Source organism: Cryptomeria japonica, chromosome 9, assembly GCF_030272615.1.
Source record: "Cryptomeria japonica chromosome 9, Sugi_1.0, whole genome shotgun sequence".
Taxonomy (NCBI): domain Eukaryota; kingdom Viridiplantae; phylum Streptophyta; class Pinopsida; order Cupressales; family Cupressaceae; genus Cryptomeria; species Cryptomeria japonica.
This window is the reverse complement of record NC_081413.1, coordinates 589,042,967-589,067,683: the sequence shown is the minus strand read 5'-3', so window position 1 is coordinate 589,067,683 and position 24,717 is coordinate 589,042,967.

Here is a 24,717-nt window from a genome sequence, read left to right as displayed (position 1 = left end):
TATTTAGGTCATGTTTTTGAAGGTTTAGTGTGTCGATGATTAGAAAGAAGTGTGCATGCCAAACCAGTTTGAGATGTCTGCATGAGAGAAGCAGATTGGATTTGATAAGGATCTGAACAAGCAAGAAGAGAAGTTCTAAGACCAAATAATTTACCTGATGTTTCCTAACCGTTGTAGCAACACTAAAATACCTTAGCTGAGTAGGTCCTAATAGGCTTGGCATTGTAAATCCTTTCATTGGGTGGCTCATTAATTGGAGTTTAAATCCTTTTTCAAGGTTACTCCTAACAGGGTAAATCTCCTAAGAGATATAAGTTGTAAAATCCCTTGATCAGGTGACTCCTAACTGGGTGTTGTTGTAAGCTCCTAACCGGGGTAGGCTCTTAACATTGCACATTTTGAAAGAGTGCAAATATTGTGGGTACTAATTCCCACCGTGGTTTTTCCAATTTGGGTTTCCACGTGAAAAAAATCCTTATGTTCATGTTATGGTTGGATTTCTAAGTTGTTCATTTGATTTCTTTACTATATTTGTTTGATGGTGAACACTTAGTTGCTACTGGTAATGTTTTGATAAATCTAATTTGGTGAATGTTTGATCAGCTACTAGTACTGGTAATAAATTGTTTATGATTAGCATTTATCATTTTGGTTGAAGATTTCAGTTTACTGTTATTACTGATTCACCCCCCCTCTTAGTAATAACCCGATCCTCACAATAACACCTAATCCCTAGTAATATGGCTGTCTATGATCGATAGGGAGGAGATGTTGAGGCTTTGCACTGAGTTTTGACTCTCGGGACCTGGAGATCTGCAATTTACTCATATTAGCTGGGATGAGATGTATTAGGTGGGTTTAGTCTGTTAGACAACTTAGATAACTAGTGGACAACTAAGAGGGGGGTGATCAATTGTCAACAAAGTAAGGAGCTTTAAGCATTAAAACCTTATTACCAAAATACATAAACCAAATACCAGAAGAGTAGATATAGCCATCAAGCACAAATATAAGTCACAAAATATTTACCAACCATCCACAAAATATGACACCAAGATTTGTAAGTGGAAAACCTTGTAAAGGGAAAAACATGGTGGGAAGCCTATCCACAATCATATAACACTTCTGCAGTAAGTATGTGATTACAATAAGAGGGGTCTGCACATGCAGGAATTCCAACAACCTAGAGCGCACTACTCATCACAAAAGGAGCCTCACTGACTACAAAAGAAATCCAAACTACAATACAAAAAGAAGAATGAACTACAAGAATATCATCCCCTATGCCTGAGTACAGTTTCGGTTAAGCTCAATACCAGAGATCTTAAACCTCTTTTACAAACCCAATTTAATCACCTATGATTAACCAAAACCTCTACATATGATTACAATATTATTCAGACACAAATAATTACATAATCCCATAACCCATAACCATGATCTACAAAGAGATCTTACATCATATATATACAAACCAGGGATCTAAACAATTATGTCGGCCACCTAAAAGATAATTCACTAAATTCATAACATAAACGTGTAATCCAATGATCATCCCTGTTGGCTTGTGACCAAAACAACATAAACCATTCAATAAATCCAACTAGTAATGCATTAGGATCACCCACCAACACGTTACATAAACTGGTCCATAACCTAGCAGAATAAGACTGCACCCAAAATAGGTCACCATAAACCAAATCCAGCACCACTGAACAACAAGAGCATGAACAAGATAACCAACAACATCTCGTGAGCCATCTAGAAGCCACACCAACACTACTTATCAAGTGCATCAAAAGATCTTCAACAAATCGCTGTCGATAAAACCCTTATCGGTGACCAAAAGGCTTACTAGAGAAAATGATAGAATTTGACTCATCAAATCCCAAACCAACCGATTGTGATATGCATCTAAATAGAATGAATGACAGATCCAAACCAATTCCATAAACCAAAGCATATCAGGTCTATATTATATTCCAACCACTCTACCAAAACCTAAAAACTGGTAAACAACCAAAACATCTAGTGTTGACATCAATGACAAAACATCAATGCAACACATGATCAATTCCTCCTATTTTCCAACAATCTCCCCCTTTGACACTGATGGTAACACTAGATGTGAAAAACATTCAAGTCCCAAGAAATACAAAAGAATCTCCCCCTGTGAATGATATCTCTGTTAAGCTCTGATCTCTCCCCTTAGATTGATGTTATAGTTAAGCTCATTTTTTGACATGTATATCTCTCCCCCTTTGACGTCAATTCCAGAAAATTGACATAAATATCAAAGATAGGTTGAGGTTGTCTTGAACAATGTGCAATTATTGCTATGTAATTCAACGCTTATACTTGAACTGATTTGTTTGTAATCTCTATGAGATCTTAGGTTTGTGATGTTTTACCTATTGGCATATGTGCAAAGTTTGATGACATGATAATAATGTATGTTGTCATTGATGTCAATATGATGAAGTGTGAACTGGTATGTTGAAGTAAGTAAACTTGCAAGTGAACCAGTATGATGAAGTGTGAACCAGTATGTTGAAGTAAGTAAACTGGTAAGTGAACCGGTATATGCAAAGTTTGTATTGGGGTTTCACTTGATATGACTATCGATTGGTAATCTCGGCTTCAAGGTTTCTAGCTAAAGCATTTCAAGTCTGTGCGATTCAACTGATGACATCCTATGATGAGTTAGCATTGAAATGAAGATTAGATCATGTTTCCATGTCAGCCTTGTGTGTGTGAAGGATTTCCTTGAGGATCTTGCATAAGAAGATTGATTCTATCTACCTCGGGAATGTGCAAAGTCTTAGTAAATGGTGGAGAGCGCGTGATGGGTTATCAGCTTCTAGAAGTGGTGAAGAGTGAATGATGTGGAATGGCTTGAGATTTGTTCAAGATTGTTTTACTCTATGTAATGTGATTAAATGGTCAGGATTGGACCAATTGTATTGTTAACCTAGATGCTTAGGTTTTTAGGTTTTGGCCACTGACCTAATTGTTGTCTATAAGGTCGATGATGTTTTTCATTTGAGTTTGTTGGCAAATGAATGTATGTGAGGTGATTATTACGAGGTTGGAGAAGTGAGTAGAGATCTATAGAGTGTGATTGTAGATGTAAAGGAACTGAAGTGGATCTGCCTTGGCATTGAGTGTTGTTATCAAATCACTGTATTACCTATTGACTTCTAACCACTTCAGCAATTGGAAAATCCCTTTACCGGGTAGCTTTAACAGGCTTTTTATAAATCCTTTAATAGGGTGACTCAAAATCATTGAGTTTTTCAAATCCTCTTGCGAGGTAACCTTTAACAGGGTTTTAACCTCTAACCGGGTATTTAGCTATCCCTTAACCAGGTGATCCCTAGCAGCATCGGTTCCTAGCAAAACTTGTTGTAAAGTCTTTAACCAGACTAGGCTCCTAACATAGCGGACTTCAAAAGAGTCCAAGAACAACTTGTGGGCATTCATCCCCACCGTGGTTTTTCCCAGTTGGGTTTCCACGTGAAAAATCAGTGTGTTATGTGTGATGCTTTTTCATGTGATGTTTTAGTGTTTTTTGTTAAGAGGTAATGCATGTTGATCTAATGGTTATTTTATTTATGATGCATTACTTACTTAAGAATATGGGTGAAGTTGAGATGAGATATTAGGTTTTGAGAAGTTCTAAGCATTACTGGTTTATGTCTTTTACAGTCTTACTATGTTTTACCGGTATTGTCTTGGTTTAGGTTGGTGATGTTGTTTGCCAGTTAGTGCAGTCTTAGCAGTTTAAGTTGTTAGAGAAATTTTTGTCTGTACTTCTTCACCCCCCCTCTCAATACCTTTTAGATATTTATTGTTTATCATTATTCATCAATTGGTATCAGAATGTCCTCCAGGTCCTCGGTACTATAATTTTAACTACTTGAGGAAAAGATCCTATTCTAATGATGAAGAGGGAAGGTCCTAAGTTCAACAGAGATAACTTTAAGATATGGAAGGACAGAATGAAGATCTATATTAAAAGCATGGGTTCTCAACACTGGAACTATGTTGAGAATACTTATGTTGTCCTTATCGATACTCTCACCGATGATCAAAGAAAAGAGATTCAGTAGAATGGGCAAGTCATGGAAGCTCTTATCAGCAGTCTATCTGATATTGAGTTTATAGATGTTCAGGATAAAGACAATCCCAAAGATGTATGGGATACTTTGGAGACTATCTATGGTGGTGATGAGCATGTGAAGTAAGATAAGGAAGAGAACCTTAGGGGAAAATTTGAAGATATGTAGATGGTTGAAGGAGAGACCATTTAACAATATGGGATAAGAATTAAAACTGTTGTTGGAGACATCAAGAGTGCAGGAGGTACATTGGATGATCCCACCATTGTTAGAAAAGTTTTGAGATCCTTGTTACTGGTCTATGCAATAAGGGTTGCCTCTATTCAGGAGTTGAGATCTATTGACAAGACAAAGGTATCCTTAGACTCCATCATTGCTAAGTTGACCGCATATGAGCTAAATAGTTATGATGGCAGTGTTCAGAAGACTGAATCAACCTTTAGAGCATCTGCTACACTGTTTAGAAAGGGAAAATAAGTTGGTACCAACTATGAACCTAGACAATGCAGAGATATGGATGATGAGGAGATCCTAATGGAGTTTGAATTGCCAAGAGACTTCCTAAGGGAAATGGAAAATACAGAGGTAAGATTCCTTTGAAATGTTTTTCTTGCAATAGGATAGGACACATTGTTGTCAATTGTCTTAATAGTGATAATAAGGAAAAACCAGAGAAGTTCAAAAATTTCAAAGGAGGAAATAGGAGAAACTGTCTTGTTGCAGTCAATGAAGGTGTCACTGATGATGCATCAAAAGATGAAGAAAGCAGAGATGTCATGTTTGTAGCCGTTAAGGAAGATGTGTTAGACAATAAGGCTCTTGTCTCCCGCTTTGATAATTCTAATAAGTGGATTATTGATAGTGGATGTTCTCACCACATGATTGGTGACCGCAAAAAAATTTTGTGTCTGGAAGAGTACGATGAAGGTGTAGTCCGATTTGGTAATGATGCACCATGTATGGTAAAAGGAAAAGGGTCCATCTCTCTAAATGGAAAAAATAGTGGTGATAATGTGTATTGGGTAGAAGGTCTCAGACATAACCTTTTGAGTGTTGCCCAACTGAATGATAAAGGACTCACTTTGTAATTCAAAGGTGGAGTGTGCAAAATAAAAGGAAAGAGTGGTGAACTAATGGCCACTGGTATGCAGGCAAGAGGTAACTTATTTTAGTTAAATACAAATATCAGTCAATGTCTAATGGCTAAGTTTGATGACAACTGGATATAGCATAGGAGACTCTGCCATGTAAATTTTGATAATATTGTGAAGGCCACTAAGATCAAGGCAGTTAGAGGATTGCCCGTGCTGAACAAACCGGAGGATCCTTTGTGCAGAGAATGTCAACTAGGGAAAATGTCTTCCTCAACCTTCAAAGGTAAATCTTTCACAGTAGATAATCTACTTGATCTTGTGCATACTGATTTGTGTGGTCCTATTAAAACTAGGAGTGTTCAGGGAGATAGGTACTTTATGATTCTCACTGATGAGTGCTCAAGAATGATGTGGGTCACATTCTCGAAAGACAAGTCTGAAGCTTTTGGAAAGTTTAAAGCCTCCAGAGTCCTAGTTGAAAAGGAAAGCGGTAAGAGGATTAAATGCCTTAGATCCGACCAAGGAGGTGAGTTCACTTCTGGTGAATTCAGTAAGTACCATGAAGAGAACGACATCAAGAGGAAAGTGTCTATCCCCCGGACTCCACAATAGAATGGCCTAGTAGAAAGGAACAACCAAACTATAGTTGAAGCAGCCAAAATGATGTTGATTCAAAGGAAGGTTGCTCACACTTTTTGGAGAGAAGCAATGAGCACTACAGTCTACACTATGAACCAGGTACTCATCAAGAAAGGTAAGGATTAAAATCCTTATGAGTATTGGACCGGTAAGACTGCAGTAGTAAGATGCTTTAGAGTATTTGGTAGCAAGTGTTATATCAAGAGAAGTGAACACCAGAGCAAGTTTGATGCAAAATGTGATGAGGGAATATTCCTAGGGTATTCCACCAAGAGAAAAGCTCTCAAGTGTTTTTACAATAGGACTTAGAGAATTGTTGAAAGCATCAATGTTAGAGTTGATGAAACCTCTAAGAAACCTAAGGAAACCAGCAGCGAGCGAGCGGTAGATGAACCAAGTGCAACCTTCTGGGAACCGGTTGCAAAACAACCAAGTACAAGTAATAGTGCTCCTACACCAGTAGATGCTGAGGTAGATATAGATGAAGATGAGGATGAAAAGGAAAAGCAAGAGGAATTAGCTAAGATCATACCTAGGTATGTAAAGCTGCATAATGATCCAAACAAAATCATAGGGGATAAGGATGCATGAATACTTACATGAAGAAAGGTCAGAGAGAATTCTTGCATGATTTTTGAATTTGAGCCCAAAACATTTAAAGAGGCACACAAAGATGAAGACTGGATTAAGGCTATGGAAGAGGAACTTGACTAGATAGAAAAGAACGGTACATGGTCTTTGGTACCCAGACCTGAGCACAAAAATGTTATTAGCACCAAATGGTTTTTTAGAAACAATCTGATGAAGATGGCACAGTGGCAAGAAACAAAGCAAGATTGGTATGTAAGGGATATGCTCAAGAAGAAGGAGAAGACTATGGAGAAACCTTTGATCCAGTAGCTAGATTGGAAGGAGTTCGAATGCTACTTGCATATGCAGCCTTCAAGGGATTCAAAGTGTATCAGATGGATGTAAAATTTGCATTCCTAAATGGAATACTTGAAGAAGAAGTGTATATAGAGCAACCAGATGGGTTTGCCCTATCAGAAGATAGTGATATGGTGTGTAGGCTACATAAAGCCTTGTATGGATTGAAGCAAGCACCTAGAGCATGGTATGAACATTTACACTCTCATCTTATGAAGATTGGATTTGAAAGAACAAGTGAAGATAGCAATATCTATCTGAAGTCAGAAGGAGATCAGATTCTGATCTGTGAAGTGTTTGTTGATGATATAATTTTTTGTGGAGATGATAAGATGAGTCATGCATTTGCAGAAGAAAAGAAGAAGGAATTTGAGATGTCACTAATCAGCGAGATTAAGTTCTTAATTGGACTACATATTCAACAAATGAAAGATGGTATCTTTATCACTTAGTCCAAGTATGTCAAAGAGGTGTTGAAGACCTTTGGCATGGAAGATAGCAAACTAGTTGGTACACTGATGATGACTGGTTGTAAATTATCAAAAGAAGATGATTCAGCGTTGGTGAATGAGAAGGAATACACTAATACATTTGGCCTAAAATTTCGATGGAGGTTTCCAACGGAGAAGGTATATTGTGATCAAATTTGATTTTTTATTGAAAAAATGCCTGATTTCATCAAAATTCCGACGACAATGCAACATTTGGTTTTGACAGAGAAGGAATTGGCAATAACATTTTGGTTTTTTTAGAAAAAGTGCCCACGTTCATCGAAATTCCAACGACTGCGTGCATCACTTCAAAAAAAAGAAGAAAAGACCAAGTCATTTCATAAATCTCGCGTCTTCATCCCATCGACCTCTGCCATTACTTCATCCCACCTCTACCATTACAAAATCCCGCCTCTGTAGGGAACCAACCATGGAATGAATTGGTGCTGTAGGAGCAGCTATACCAGGATACCAGGTGACGGAAAACTTTCGAATTTCATGGTAGGAATTTTGTTATGTTTTTGTTTTTGTGTTTTGTTAGGAATTTTCAAGTCTAGGCATTATTTAATGTAATAAGGGCATGTTTTGATAACAAGGGAGAACAATCCAGTGGGGTACCAAAATGGAATTAAGTGGGGTTCCCTAAGAGCCTCCCTCCCTTCAACTGAACTGTTGAGAACCTAACTTCCTCAACTGGGGGTGAACTAACTCCATCCTTTGGACTGGCTTCAATCCCTCTTCCCTGCAATGGATTCCCTACTTCAATCCCTCTTCCCCGGGATGGAGCATAACAACCGTGGATCGATCCTCTGACCAAAAAAAAATCAGATGGAATAGATCTTCTTCCACCATAGAATAGTAGGGGCATACAATAGTAGGGTCCCCACCATAACCCCTCTCTCCATTTATCATTGTTCTCGAAGACATGACTGTAGAAGTGACCAACGTCCATTTAGCTAATAAACCATCGATCAATTGATCATTTTTCTCGTAGACATGACTAGTGAAGTGACCGAAATCAATGACCCTAACCTACATCGCACATTGAATGAAGGTTATCCTAGAATCTGAAGCAGTGAAGGTGAGCCTCCATCTGGAATGGGGAACCCCTGTAAGGAGAGGTGTTAGTTGTTCCTCACTGCTTCCCTTCATCTGGCAGAGGCAACAAAGAAATTAGCCTCGGTGATAGATCCATCTCATGATCCTGTGGGCAACTACTACTATAGTTGTCCTTCACTGCTCTATGCTCTGATATCTGCTACTACTCAAATTGATGTGAATATGTACAAATTGAGGTGATATCCCTACTGCAAAACTGTGAGAGCACTGTGTAGTGATCGAGTGCTATTTTTTGTCAGTGTTTTGGAAGGGAGCATAAGTGTACCGTTAGGAAGGTGGTATAAAATGGTGAAAGATGATTAGATAGGGAGGTAAGATAGGGAGGTAAGTGATGAAGGATGTAATGGTGAAAGAGTAAGTTAGGATATGTTAGGGGTTTTGAAGGTGGGAAAGTGAATGGGGACCTCAAATCTTACAAGCCATGAGGATCCACTTGTAGTAGAGGAGCATATACTTGCATCTTGGGAGCTTATTAGGAGTTTACCTTGAATTTGGGAAATACACATAGAGGAGACAAAATATTGATGAATACACATTACCTAGCCTCATCATGCATAAATACAAGAGGTATAGACTATAGCAAGCACATATCATGAGCCAAAGGATCATATTCGAGAGTTGCTTCATCTCCAATCCTCTACATTTTTAAGATCCACAAATGAGGTTGAGGTTAAGTCTTGGTTACTTAGCTTGGACTTACGCTTTGGGTTTCATCTATATGTGAGCAACTTAAAGGCATAATTTTCAATGCAAATTTTGAGAGGACTTGATTCCACTTTGTGGTCTTGGGAGGATAAAATGCACCAACTCACATTGGAAACCCTCTCCAGATACCATTTTGGAGTGCTTCAAAATGTGTTCTATTTCAAAATGTTTTTGACAGAGATGCATAGATGAGTTTCACAATTTACATAATAAGGTTTCATAGTGCCTCAACATGAGAGTTAGTTTTTGGAGTTCTTGTAGTTTGTATATTACATTCAAGACAAGTTACTTGTCAATTATTTCATTAGGGGTGGAAAGCCCAAAATTTCAGTTTTCCTACACATGGCCAATCCAAATGACTTTAGGGTTGCTATGACAAAGTCTCTCATGGAAAAGGAGGTACATGGAAGGACACACGAGGCATGAGAGAAGTTTGTAACCAACTATGGAAAAGTCTCTCATTTTAGGTATGAGAGACTATAGGGCTATCAAGCTAGGCTTTCTATGACTCAACAGCCTTTTAGGGGAGAATCTAGTGTTTTTAGTAATTAGGATCTTCTAATTATGGTGGGGCCTAGCCAACATAGGGTTATATGAGAGGCACATGTTATGTATATGTTAGTATTAGATAAAGAGTACCTAGAAGGTTTTAGAGTAGGTGGACACCATCCTAGGATGTCAAAGTAGATAGTTGATATGTGGGTCTTTACCCTCCCAACCACTCAACATATACCACCATGGGTCTTTACCCTCCCAAAAACACAAAGGTCAAAGGAAGATTCATTACTGCAACACTCACATTTTGTGACAGTCTCAAGCACTTAGGACAGTCACTCCTTTCATGGCCATTCTTCTTCACACAACACTCTCTAACATTAATTATGATGATAGTGTACCTCCTTAAACCTTCCACCAACACCTAGCTCAATACCAAACTCTTTCCCAATCTCACTAATGGACTAATTAACTCAACTCACTGTGAAATTGTGATGGTCAATGCAAGGTTTAGGACAGTAGTAATTAGGATATTCTAATTATTGTGGGGCCTAGCCAACATAGGGTTATATGAGACAAGGGTAAGTTCAATAGTGATTTCTCCTTCAATTATTGATGAATGCTTCATTGCTTGTTCACTTGGAATTGAATTGATTTTATAATTAAGAAATGAATTGTTTGGTTAGATGCCTTAAAGAAACGTGGTCTAATGAAATGTTATGATTGCAGGATATGCACAAACAATGTTTGTTGAAATGGATTTACAAAATTCCAATGAAATCTGATTGGTGGGTATAAAGTCAGACCCTACAATGGCGAGCAGCCTTTACCCTCTACAACCTTTGCTAGCATTCTTCCAGTCTGTGCAAAAATGAGAGCTTGACAACATTCTTTCACTTTTAGCTAGCTAAATTTTTCAAGAATTTTATCTCTAGATTTAATATTTCTTTTCTTGCATGAATCTATTAATTTTGAGATAACAGATCTTGCCTTCATGAATTGATCCTAGTTTATCCCTTTAACCCTGATTAATTTATTTAGAGTGTTTAGTTCCATTTTAATCCTTTCTTTTACAATTAAATATTATTAAAAAATTGTATTATTGTTCCAAATTTTGTGGATATTTAGGAGACACAAATAAAATATAAATGTAATCATTCCATATTTTTGTAGGAGATATTGGAATGAGACTAATAGGAAGAGTAGTAAACATGAGTCACGATGAGCACTTTAGAGTAAATCTAAACATTATAAGGAAGAGTAGCTTGGAAAAATAGAAGCATAACTTATTTTCCAATATGCAAGATTATTACTTGGGAAAGAATCTTGAAAGAGGATTGAAAAGATTCCTTGAGCTAACATTGTCTCACTTGTCCAAAATTATGAGGAAGGATTCATTAATGAAATGGTCATTAACAAGATGGAGAGAATAATAATTAGAAAGAGATAGATTTAAAATGCTACTAGGTGACTAGATTGGAGAGAAACTAGAGTCAAATCATTTAGCTTGGCCATGACACAGAGTCTTAGCATAGATGCCAACCTTTTTGAATGGAATGAAAATCCCAAACAATTAATGAATAGTGAGACAACTAGAGGCATCTACAAATTTTGTTTTGAATAAAATAAAGAAAAAATGGGACTAAAACCAAGGGAAATGCACATGGAAAGGATAAAGGGTTATTTCTATGAATACTCATCCCACTCCATGCCTTCTTAGATATGAATAATATTTTTAAGGGAATTATGGATTTTAATGAATCCTATTTTCTTTGGTTTAATAATAAATTGAAATAAATGATAGATATGCAATGCAAAAACCTTGGTTATGACTTTGAGTGATTTAGGACTACAAAAATTTTACTAGACCACACATCTTGGTACTTCTTACTTTTAGAAGCTCACTCCTCTAATGTTTGATAAGATAGATATGAATGATTGACCTTAAACTACATGTTTTTAAAGATGAAGATGCATTCAGGGTTTAGATGATCTTCCATGACCAATTCAAAGGAAAGTGATATAAACCTATTTTAAAAACTATATTATCATTATACTCAAGCCATTTGGAAAATATAAAAAAATATATCCAATCTCTTAACTATTTTTCTCAAACCTAGCATTTTGTTTGCCCATGTGAGTGCTCCTTTCCTAGAACTAATAAATAAAGAGTGTATTCATGTAGATAAATGAATTAAAATCAATTTGTGATGGTAAACATTCACATAGCATGTATAATTAATTTATTTATGATGGACTTTTAAATGTAATAAATTATCTCCTATAGTTATCTCCTAAAGGTGGGACAATTAGGTCCATATATGATGAAAATCAAAATAAATAGTTTGAAGATAATATTAGTTACCTAAAGGATATTCCACTTGATATCATAACTATTTTGAAAATTTTTGAAACCATTAGAGGTACCTTTTGCTTCTATAGATGAGGCATTCATTCATATTGAAGTTGTGATAGCTTATTTGCCTCTTTATAGATAGCAAATTATCCATACACATTATCATATATACTTGTAACCTCCATCCCAAACCACCTATTTCACTATTCTTCCTTTGTGTACCTCTTTTATTCTTCCATTACCTCTTTTCTTACCTAAATTCAATCCAAAACATAGTGTATATAGCATCAAAAAAATTCCATATTTGATTAATATTATCCACAACATATCAAAAAGACAAATACCACACTTACTGTGTCATCAACCAAAAATAATTTACTTACATATTCAAAGAGTTCAATAATGGAGAAACATCCATGCGGTGCTCTACACATGTCCTTGAAGGTTCAAGAAATACTTATCCTCTATTGGTCCAAACTTTAAATCACTTTCCATGCATGAAAGTAATTGCAACCATACGCAATTTCCCACCCAATAGATTCTCTGAAACTAGTTTACTATCTTAACATAGGGTCAAGGAAAAGAGGGCCAAAATAGGAATCCAAGTGTCTTAAAAGCCTTCAAGACCATAGTGGTGAGGATTGAATTTCTTTCTTTAGTGGTATCTTTCTCTAGATTAATTAGTTGGGGATTCTATTAGGACCTTTTCCTAATTTAAAAAAATATAAAGATTACATCCCTAAATATTGCATTCATAATAGAATAAATTTCTGCAATATTGAGACTAAATTCATAATAGATTTGTAGTGATGAATAAAGAAATATTTAAGATTCTAAAAAATTTGATGTTTTCTTTCTCCCAACCATCATTGGATATTGGGTGATCTTTGAGGCATTATGTCAAACAATTCATGTGCCTTATCTAAGCTTACACATTTTGCATGCATGTGTACCCGGGCAGTTGCACTACAACATCTATACTCACTAATCACATTTGGTTGGAAGTTACTAAATACATTTCAAACATATTTTGTGCATATCCTGCAATCATAGCATTCCATTAGATCATGTTTATTTGATGTATCTCACCAAACAGTTCATGCGCTTTCATGTCTATACTTCCATATTTTCCAAACATGTCAAACAGAGCATTTCCAATCATAAGCATCTAATATTAATTGCCCTTACCTTCTACTTTGATGGAAGCCCATACTCTATTCCAAAGCTCCCATTTTGGCATAGGTAGAGAGTACGTTGGCAAATAAAACTGATCGAAATGGAAATCTATTTGTTGCATGGACTGCATTGTGAGGATGCTTATGTATTTCATCGACAACATAAAGCAGGAAAGGACATGAGAATATCTCCTCGGGGAGGTATTCTATGACAGCTGCGAGGTAGATGAGAGTTATGTCATTTCCTTTGTTCTATGAAGTCAAATGCAGGAACACAGTTTGAATTCAAATGCTAACAATGATTATCTTTTTAACGGAAACGAACGGGAAGGGACATCAAGGGAAGGAATGGGCCCACAACACACCTAAGCAATCAAAGCTTAGTGTGTGTTGTTTAAGGCTGCCCCCTTAAGACATCATAATTGATTGGCTCTTCACTCCTAAGACCTTCAAAAGTCTTTAATGGCTTCATTGAGTCCGTTGGTCTTCCAAATGCACCTGCACCAACTTGAATTCTCCTTCGATGCTTGATTGCCTATTCACTTGGAATTGAATTGAGTTTATAATTGAGAGATCACTTGAATTGTAGGTAGACCCCTTCAAATGACAGGATAGGCTTCCTTTTATACCTAATATATGTCTTGAAAGCATTTTATCCTGATGGCTTTAAATTAAAGTACTTTCTCTTCTATCTACTATTGGTGGAGCAGAGGTTGCATTGCATCATCCTAGGATACATATTTCAATAGATATGACACAAGTTAAATGTATCCCAGGTCGATGCAAAGCAACCTCTACACCAGAGATCACCAAAAAATAGAGAAAGAACTTTAATTTAATGCCATCGGGATAAAAGTCTTTAATCAAGATAGATAAATGGTATGCAACTGGATCTATTTGGAATGTATTACCCAAACACCGCAATCAATCAGTCACCTTTGAAAAGAAAGTGGTATGATGAAATATTTAAGCATAAAATAGATGAAATGCACTCCATACTACTGCTGCAATTTATTTTGGTCGATGATATTTTCAAAATAGTAAAGGAAGGTGTATGGAACAACCAAATTCTTATCATTATAAACAATAAATATTTTAAGATCCTTTTATGATGTGTATGTTGAGAATATTTTATGAAAGGTCCCTAAATGAATACACTTTAAACTGATTTTAATATACCTTGAACTGTGCAATATGGAAGGTTTGTATTCTTAATCTCCTACCCATTTCTTAATTTAAAAGATGATATCTTTATTAAATATCTCCTCTATTAAATATCTTTATTAACTTGATTTCTCCTTCAATTCTTGATGAATGCTTGGTTGCCTGTTTACTTGGAATTGAATTGATTTTATAATTAAGAGATCACTTGAATTGTAGGTAAACCCCTTCAAATGACAGGGTAGGCTTCCTTTTATACCTAATATATGTCTTGAAAGAATTTTATCCTGATGACTTTAAATTAAAGTACTTTCTCTTCTATCTGGTATTGGTGGAGCAGAGGTTGCATTGCATCATCCTAGGATACAAATTTCTGTAGATACAACACAAGTTAAATGTATCCCAGGTTGATGCAAAGCAACCTTTACTCCAGAGATCACCAGAAAATAGAGAAAGAAATTTAATTTAATGCCATCAGGATAAAAGGCTTTCAAGACAGATAAAATTTGAGTTTGATTGTCATCATTTACTTTGCCAAATTCTTCACACGTAACTCCTGAATCAATTTCCTACTCACAAGAATTTTATTAAGTCTCAAATATAGGGAAACGGAAGGCTTCAAATAGAAAACTTGTACATGCAATTAAATCCACTGACTAATCAGAAGAACAAAATTAAAAAACAGTTTGATCATCTGAGAGATGTTGTAGACTTGCAACTCACCAGCTACTTAGTTTTTGTGGGTAAGAATTTTTTTTGTTTTGGTTATGGTTGTGGTGTTTATAGGGAGACATTTACAGATTTATATCTATTTTCACTATTTAATGGTTTATGGGTTTGTAATGGTAATTTAATGTTCTTTCATATTTTTGTATATATTCTTTATAATAGCCTATTATATTGATTTGTTCTATTACGGATAATGGTGTGGGTTAGACGGCTTTGCCGTCGCTGCATGAAAGCATTGAACGAGTTCTACTTTTAAAAATTACATGAAACATTTTTAATTTATTTGATTAAGTGTTATTTGCAAAAAATAATTATCAATGATGTTTCCTTTCTCCAATAATTGTCTAGGATCTTTCTATCAGATAATGTGTAACATCGAATGACTAAATCTTTTCATTACAAATGCTTATTTTATTTAATTATTATCTGAGCATGAATTAAAATTTATATCTGTACGAAAGCAGAACATACAAGTTGAAGAGTCATGTGCAAGCAAATTTCCTAAAAGAAAGCAAGCATCCATTATCTTGAATGACATGGAAACAAGCTCATCAGCTGCCTAGAAGAGAGCAATTGGAGAATGGCAGAGGAAAGTGTTTAAGGGTGATAAATAGATAGAGAGTATGCAATACAAACAAACAATGTCTGGAGTGTTTGATGTGACACCTCTAATTTATATTCAGAGGGACTAATTAGTTTTGGAGTTCCTGCGAAACCTATTGGGCCACGCTTGTTGGAAATCAATGTGTTCATGCAAGGAGCATCCTTTTTCTATTATGAGAATGATGCTTTTACACCGAGGGATATTTGGAAGTCAATATCTAAAAATTTCTATAGTGTGGAACTAGAGTTGGCGCACTCGAAGTAATTTTTAGTTTTCAGAAGACCAAGAGGTTATGTACACAATCTCCCAATAGAAGGGTGATTTCAAGCATTACCTCTCCCCCCCATGACTATTCAGGAAGCACTTCCTTAGACAAAGGACTATTGGCCTCCATGTGATCAAAAAATAAAATTGAAGCATAGACTCTAGACGATGTGGTGGTGTCCTTCGTGAAGAACTCTGCACTATAATTGAAAATTCACGAGGGAAACTGCAAGATAGTGAAGAGAAATACAATCTTGAAAAGTGGGAAGAATGGATCTTGGTTTGGGTGGGGCCAAGTCAGGTGGCTCCTCTAGAGGTTGACGAGATAGAAATCATATTAGGATTTGAAAAATATCACACTCTTGGAACTTCATGTGCGAGTGATCGATTGCGGTGTTTGGGTAATGCATTCCAAATAGATATAGTTGCACATGTCATCAGGATAAAAGTCTTTAATCAAGACATTACCCATTTAGAATGCAACTATATCTATTTGGAATGCATTACCCAAACATCGCAATCGATCACTCACACATGAAGTTCCACGAGTGTGATCTTTTTCAAATCCTAATATGATTTCTATCTCTTCCACCTCTAGAGGAGCCACCTAACTTGGCCCCACCCAAACCAAGATCCATTCTTCCCACTTTTCAAGATTGTATTTCTCTTCACTATCTTGCAGTTTCCCTCATGAATTTTCAATTATAGTGTAGAGTTCGTCACAAAGGACACCACCACATCGTCTAGAGTCTATGCTTCAATTTTTTTCTTTCATCCCATGGAGGCCAATAGTCCTTTGTTTGAGGAACTCCTTCCTGAATGGTCATGGGGGGGAGAGGTAATGCTTGAAATCACCCTTCTATTGGGAGATTATGTACATAACCTCTTGGTCTTCTGAAAGGTGACAATTACTTTGAGTCCGCCAACTCTGGTTCCACACTATAGAAATTTTTGGATATTGACTTCCAAATATCCTTCGGTTCAAAAGCATCATTCTCATAATAGAAAAAAGGTGCTCCTTGCATGAACACATTGATTTCCTCCAAAGCATGGCCTAATAGATTTCGTAGGAACTTCAAAACCAGTTATTCCCTCCGGACATAAATTAGAGACGTCACATCAGACACTCCAAACATTGTTTGTTTGTATTGCATACTCTCTATTTATTTATCACCCTTTAACACTTTACTCTCCTTTTCTCCAATTGATCTCTTCTAGGCAGTTGATGAGCTTGTTTCCATGTCATTCAAGATAATGTCTGCTTGCTTTCTTTTAGGAATTTTGCTTGCACATGACTCTAAAGCTTGTATGTTCTACTTCCATACATATATAAATTTTAATTCATGCTCAACTAATAATTAAATAAAATAAGCATTTGGAAAGAAAAGATTTAGTCATTCGATGTTACATATTATCTGACAGAAAGATCCTAGACAATTCTTGGAGGAAGGAAACATCATTGATAATAATTTTTTGCAAATAACACTGAATCAAATAAATAATAAATGTTTAATGCAATTTTTAAAAATAGAACTCGTTCAATGCTTTCATTCACCGATGGCAAAGCTGTTTGATCCACATCATCTCTCGCCATCAGAATTCCAACAACAACTAATGAAACGTCTGAGAAGGATGTTGTATATCCGACATCACTTCCATGTTAGACAGTCATCAAGGAGAAATCATAACATCCGTCAGAAATCTAATGGAAATCCGCCGATATTTATGGTGAGGGGTGCAAATATAGTCGTCGTCATATGAGTTCATTACATCATCAGATGACCGATGCAAATGGCATCGCCAGGAAGCCCGATGATGAGTTTTCGACAATAAAGTTGGTTGGAAGTCCAATGTTTGGTCGTCACACATCCGACAATTAACCATCAAAAATTACTCCCAAATGTACTAGTGATGCTAGTCAATGATTGGTAAATTACACTATGTAGTACACAACAAACCAGACATTGCACATGCAGTGGGCATTGCTACACATTTTCAGAGAAGTCCAAGAGAATCCCACTTGGTAGCAGTCAAGCAGATTCTTAGATATCTGAAGGGAACTATAGATTATGGATTGTGGTATCCATACAATAATGATTTCAATCTCAAAGTGTTTACCAATGCTGATTGGGCTGGTAATTTGGATGACTGGAAGAGCACAACCGGTGGTGCATTCTTTCTCGGTAGTAGACTAGTCTAATGGATGACCAAGAAGTAGAGTTGTATCTCTTAGTCCACAGCAGAAGAAGAATATGTAGCAGCATTTATGAACTATACTCAGACAATTTGGATGAAGCATGTATTGAGTGGTTTCAAAGTCCCTGTATCTGAACTAGTGAATATATTTTGTGATAACATAAGTGCAATTAATATCTCCAAGAATCCGGTATTGCATGCTAGAACTAAGCACTTTGAGCTCAAGTATCATTTCTTGAGGGAGAAAGTTTAGAACAAAGAGGTTGTATTGGAACATGTTTCCAGTAAGGAGCAATTAGTAGATATATTCACCAAGCCTCTACCAAAGGCTACATTTACCTATTTAAGAGGTGAATTAGGGGTGCTGCCCCTTAAAGAGGTGAACTAAAGGTATGTTCTCCATATCAGTCAAGTTTTGCATTATCAAATCTTTTCAAGATTGATGTGTTGAAGGATGCTACTCCTCAGGGGGACTAGCATAGTGGAACATGGAAGCTCATGCCTCCACTTTGGCATTGTTGTCAAAGGGGGAGAAGATGTGAAGCAGAGAAGATATCTGCAGTATTGAAGACATATAACATGGAAGAAGATGTAGAGATATCTTAGTGTATTTCCATCAATGCCAAAGGGGGATATTGTTGGCATATGTGTAGAGTTTGATGACATGATAATAATGTATGTTGTCATTGATGTCAATATGATGAAGTGTGAACCGGTATGTTGAAGTAAGTAAACTGGCAAGTGAACCGATATGTTGAAGTAAGTAAACTGGAAAGTGAACTGATATATGAAAAGTTTGTATCGGGGTTTCACTTGATATGACTATCGGTTGGTAATCTCAGCTTCAGGGTTTCCAGCTGATGCATTCCAAGTCTGTGCGATTTGACCGACGACATCCTGTGATGAGTTATCATTGAAATGAAGATTAGATTGTGTTTCCATGTCATCCTTGTGCACGTGAAGGATTTCCTTGAGGATCTTGCATAAGAAGATTGATTCTATCTACCTCGGCAATGTACAAAGTCTTAGTAAATGGTGGAGAGCGCGTGATGGGTTATCAGCTTCCAAAAGTGCTGAAGAATGGATGATGTAGAATGTCTTGAGATTTGTTCATGATTTTTTTACTCTATGTAATGTGATTAAACGGTCAAGATTGGACTGACTATATTGTTAACCTAAATGCTTAGGGTTTTAGGTTTTGGCCACCGACCTAATTGTTGTCTATAAGGTCAATGATGTTTCTCATTTGAGTTTGTTGGCAAATGAATGTATGTGAGGTGATTCATGCCAGACTGGAGAAGTGAGTAGAGATCTGTAGAGTGTGATTGTAGATGTAAAGGAACTGAAGTGGATCTGCCTTGGCATTGAGTGTTGTTATCAGATCAGTGTATTACTTGTTGACTTCTAACCATTTCAGCAGTTGGAAAATCCCTTTACCAGGTAGCTTTAATAGGCTTTCTATAAATCATTTAACAGGGTGACTCAAAATCATTGAGTTCTTCAAATCCTCTTGTGAGGTAACCTTTAACAGGGTTTTAACCTCTAACTAGGTATTTAGCCATCCCTTAACCGGGTGATCCCTAGCAGGATCGGTTCCTAGTAGAACCAGTTGTAAAGTCTTTAACCAGACTAGGCTCCTAATAGAGTGGACTTGAGAAGAGTTCAAGAACAACTTGTGGGTATTCATCCCCACCGTGGTTTTTCCCAGTTGGGTTTCGATGTGAAAAATCAGTGTGTTATGTGTGATGCTTTTTCATGTAATGTTTTAGTGTTTTCTATTAAGCGATAATGCATGCTAATCTAATGGTCATTGTATTTATGATGCATTACTTACTTAAGCATATGGGTGAAGTTGAGATGAGATATTAGGTTTTGAGAAGTTCTAAGCATTACCGGTTTATGTCTTTTACAGTCTTACTGTGTTTTACCGGTATTGTCTTGGTTTAGGTTGGTGATGCTGTTTGCCAGTTAGTGCAGTCTTAGTAGTTTAAGTTGTCAAAGAAATTTTTTTCTGTACTCATTCACCCCCCCTCTTAGTACATGTTAGGTATTTACTGTTCATCATTATTCATCATTATCGACCTATTGTTTTTCTTATAAGGTCAATGAGTTGTTTTGTTGTAGTGTTGGCAATTTTGGTTAAGTGTCAGTGTGATTGGTTGCCGAATGAGAAGGAGTATCTTTAGTATGTGTGAAGGCAGATAGGAGCATGAAAAAGATCTAATCAAGCAAGAGTAGTGCTATTTACTAGATCAACAAACCCCTGTTGTTCTCTAACAATTAAAACAATCAAATCCCTTAACCGGGTAAGCTTTAACAAGCTTAGTGCTATTTAAATCATCTAACCACATGATCCATTAGCTTGGATTTCAAATCCTCTACCAAGGTTACTGCTAACAAGGTATTGCTTCTAGCAGGGCATTATAGTCAATCCCATAATCGGGTGGTCCCTAACAGGATCTGTTCTTAACACGACTTTCTGTAAATGTTTAACAGGCTTGACTCCTAACGGGGTGAACTTTAGAAGAGTTCAGAATACTTGTGGGTATTCATCCCCACCGTAGTTTTTCCCATTTGGGTTTCCACGTCAAAAATCATTGTGTCAAGTGAAGAATGGTTTTTATGATTATGTTTGTTATGGTTAATTTGCTTAACTATTAAATCCACTTAGATATGATAAGATGACCGACATAAATCTAAAATGAGATTTTATTATTAATAGTAAATTATTTTGGTTTTGAGTTAAATGGTTTGAGAGTTTCAGAGTTGTTATACTGTTATTTTGATATTTCAGTCAAACCAGTAAATTGTCAATGCTATTGAAGTTTGTAGTTCAGTGTTTGAACCAGTTAGTTCTGAGATTGGATTGTGAGTTTGTTTTAGAGGTTGGTGAAAGTTTAGTTAGTTTTCTATCTACTAATTCACCCCCCCTCTCAGTAATTGTCTAGATCCTTATTGATTCATCATTTCATCAAACCATAGTTTGGGAAACATGTTAAGGTGTATTGTTGGAGAGAAGCCCAAGCAATGGGATTTGGCATTTCCCCAAGCTAAATTTGATTACAATAGCTCAGTGAATAGATCTACAAGTAAATCCCCTTTTCAAGTTGTTTATGGTAGGAATCCTAAGGGTGTTCTAGATTTGGTGCAGTTGCCCCTCGAAGAAAGAATCAGTGATGATGTAGTAGCATTTGCAGAACACCTTCACCAATTGCAGGAAGAGGTGAGACAAAAGTTGCAGGAAAGTAATGAGAAGTATAAATCTATAATAGATGTTGGTCAGTGACATCAAGTCTTTAGTGATGGTTTATCTATAGAAAGATAGGTTTCCTATAGGCACATACCACAAGTTAAAGTATAAGAAAGTTGGTCCTTGTAAAGTTCTCAAAAAGATCAATGACAATGCTTATCAGGTCGATTTACCACCTGATCTTGATATCTCTCCTGTATTTAATATTTCTAATCTATACACATTTCATGGTGACATTTATGATGATGGTAGTAAGGAGGAAGTAGATTGGTAGCGGACAGTTCCTAGTAAGAAAAGGGAGAAGATTGCATAGATTCTAGATAAGAAGATTGTTTGCACTCGACAAGGAGAATACCATAGATACTTGGTACAATGGGATGGATTAGCACCAGCAGAGAGCGCATGGATTACAGAGTGGGAATTGCAATATCTAGATCGAGGTCAGTGGCAACAATTTAAGGACTACCACTTGGAGAAGTTGCGTTCTTTTCAACCAGAGGAGAATGATGCAAGGACTTTGTAGGGTCATAACTTTTGAATCGGTTGTCCGATTGGGCTGAAATTTTACGTGGACGTGTATCTTGAGGATTTGATTAGATTTCCAACAAACCTTGTTCAATAGGACCTAAAAAAAAAAAATTAGGGCCGGATTCCTTCATCTAAGGCCTCAAAATTGGATTTCACTTTTTTGGGGTTTTTAGAAAGTTGGTATTTTAGTTAGTTTTGAACTTGTAATCTTTATGGGGTTATAAAGTTGGCAATTTGTGTCGTAGGAATGCTTTTTATATTTCCCGAAGATTTCATGATTTTTGAGATAGATTTTGAAATTTTCTATAAAAGGCAAATTTTGGATTTTGTAAAAATCTGCCCAAAAAGGAAATTTTTGGTTATTGTTCAAAATGGGGAATTTTTCATTGTAATAGAAGAATGGTTGGAGTTTGTAGAGAAGAATAATGCAGAACATTTGATCCAAACTTGTGTTAATTTTTTATTCTCATTTATTATATTGATTGTGTTTTAACTGGCTACATCAAGCCTACACATTATCAGTTACATCTATTGTTCAATCCTTATCTATTGTTGCAAGATTCTCATCAACCTCCATAATAGATATTGATTTTGTTGTGACTTGTGGAGGAGGAGTGTTTGGCTTGCTAATTTTGGCAGCTTGACTTATTTTGATCTCTTAATCTAACTTAGCTTCATGATCATCATCATAATTTAGCAATCTCATGAATCTCTTTGTTCTAGGATCATGTTGATGATTATGTGTTGTTACTTCACAAAATCCACTAGAACAAAGGGAGGCTTATTTTATGGTGAGGCCTCCCTTTGTTCTAGTGGCTTTTGTGAAGTAGCAGTGCAAAATCATCAACATGAGCCTCTTTTGATGACCTTTCTCTAGGAGCCATGCCTATTTCTACCCTTGGAGGTTACATTGATGTTTGTGATACTGTAGACAATCCCATTGTTATTCCTATTAGAGTAAATTATATTTACTTATATTCTTAAGTTCCACTTAGGTTAGTTGTCAGAATATTTCCTAAGTGCATTATTATTTGTGTCAATAGTTGGCAATTCATTGTTGGGTGTTTGTACCTACCCTACCTACTCTCGCACCTCATTGGTTCTCACATCATTGCTCTTGGATTTATAAGGAGAGCCCAGTGTACATTCATACCATCTCAATCTCAATACATAATCATTTTTGGTGACCTATCCTTTTCTCCATTGTAGAGGTTTATAGTCATTTGCAGGTCATGGAGGTTGATCATTCCTACTCTTATATATAAATGAAAATTTCAACCACTTAATTGGAGGTATTCATTAAAATAATTCAAATTGTTTGATGTGTAAGATGTACACTCTAACATAACATCTCACTAGCTAAACTTCCATGATTTAAATTTATATAAGCTTATCTATTGCATCTCTAAAAAAGAAAATGTTGGTAATGATTTGTAATCCTATATTGATATATTAAAATGCTAGATGCAGTCTATTGATTATATTTTAGAATGTTTGTGTATACATATATATGTATGTACACACACACACACATTTAATTTAAAATTTAAATTGCTTATAGACAATTACAGAATATAAATTGAAATAATTGTACTTGAGATGAATTCATGAATAATATTTTTTTTTTCAAAACATAATAATTTATGAGAACTTATTTTATTGATTAATGTTAATTTTCAAAAAAATGTTCTAAATTTTGATAATTTATATACTAAATTGAGTGAGGATAAAACTTGATTTCAGAACTTACTTTTCAAGTTTTATAACAACAAAGTTATTTAGTTAAATTTACCTTTTCATATAATGTTTAAGATATAAAAATCTCAGTGTTAAACGAAGTGTAGAAAATAGAATTGCACATCCTAACATTTTTTTAGGCTATCTTGAGTTGATTTCTTGGATATATGATTTGATTTTGTGTGCACTCACCAACTATTGTTCTTAGCCATCATTATCAAACATCAATAGCAATTTACACCTCATCCACACTAAATTGTGATAAATTTTATCTTTTATTGACCAAAATTGACTTTGAATTGTTGAAATAAATGATATTTAACCTATTAAATAACTTTATCAATAATATTGGTATTCAATTTCCAACCATTCACTTATTTTTAAAACAATATCAACCAAACTTTTTCACATTCACATTCCAAAACTGACACTTGTAGATTTAAATATAAAAAATTCAAATTATAATGCAAATCCTAATCCCAAAACAACAAAGACAGTACTAATATTCATTTGCTTGCCTACATACATCTTAAATTTCTTCATACAGATACCCATTTCCTTGTCCACCTACATCTTCTTAAGAATTTCAATGAGAGTGGGACCAAGAAGCTTCTAAAACTGTTAAAAAATAAATAAAAAATGAAAATGGATTTGACTGTGACCATTAACAAACATTCAAAACACGTGACATGCCTCATCATCTTTTGTTTTCTGTCTACTTTCATTGAACCTTACCAAGAAAGTCCAATTCCTTTAGCCTAAACGATTTGCCACATTCCTTGTTTCGACTTGCCTTGACTCAAAAATCACGTCATACGAATGATGCAAAACTATCGTTTTATACCACATACATACGAGAATCAGTCACTAACTTTATCAATTAAAATTAAGAAACATGTATTGCTACTACCTTTAATTCATTTTGTATAAACTTTTTCCAATTACATATTTTAGGGTGTTGAAATAATATATTTTTTAATCTTAGTGAACTAAAAAAATAATAATTTAATAATAAATATATATGAGCTTTATTGGATTTAAAAAATAATAATTATTGTTTGTGTTTCTATTTTTATATAGTTATAAATTAAAATAGAACGACTTTTAATGTAATTATTGTAAAAAA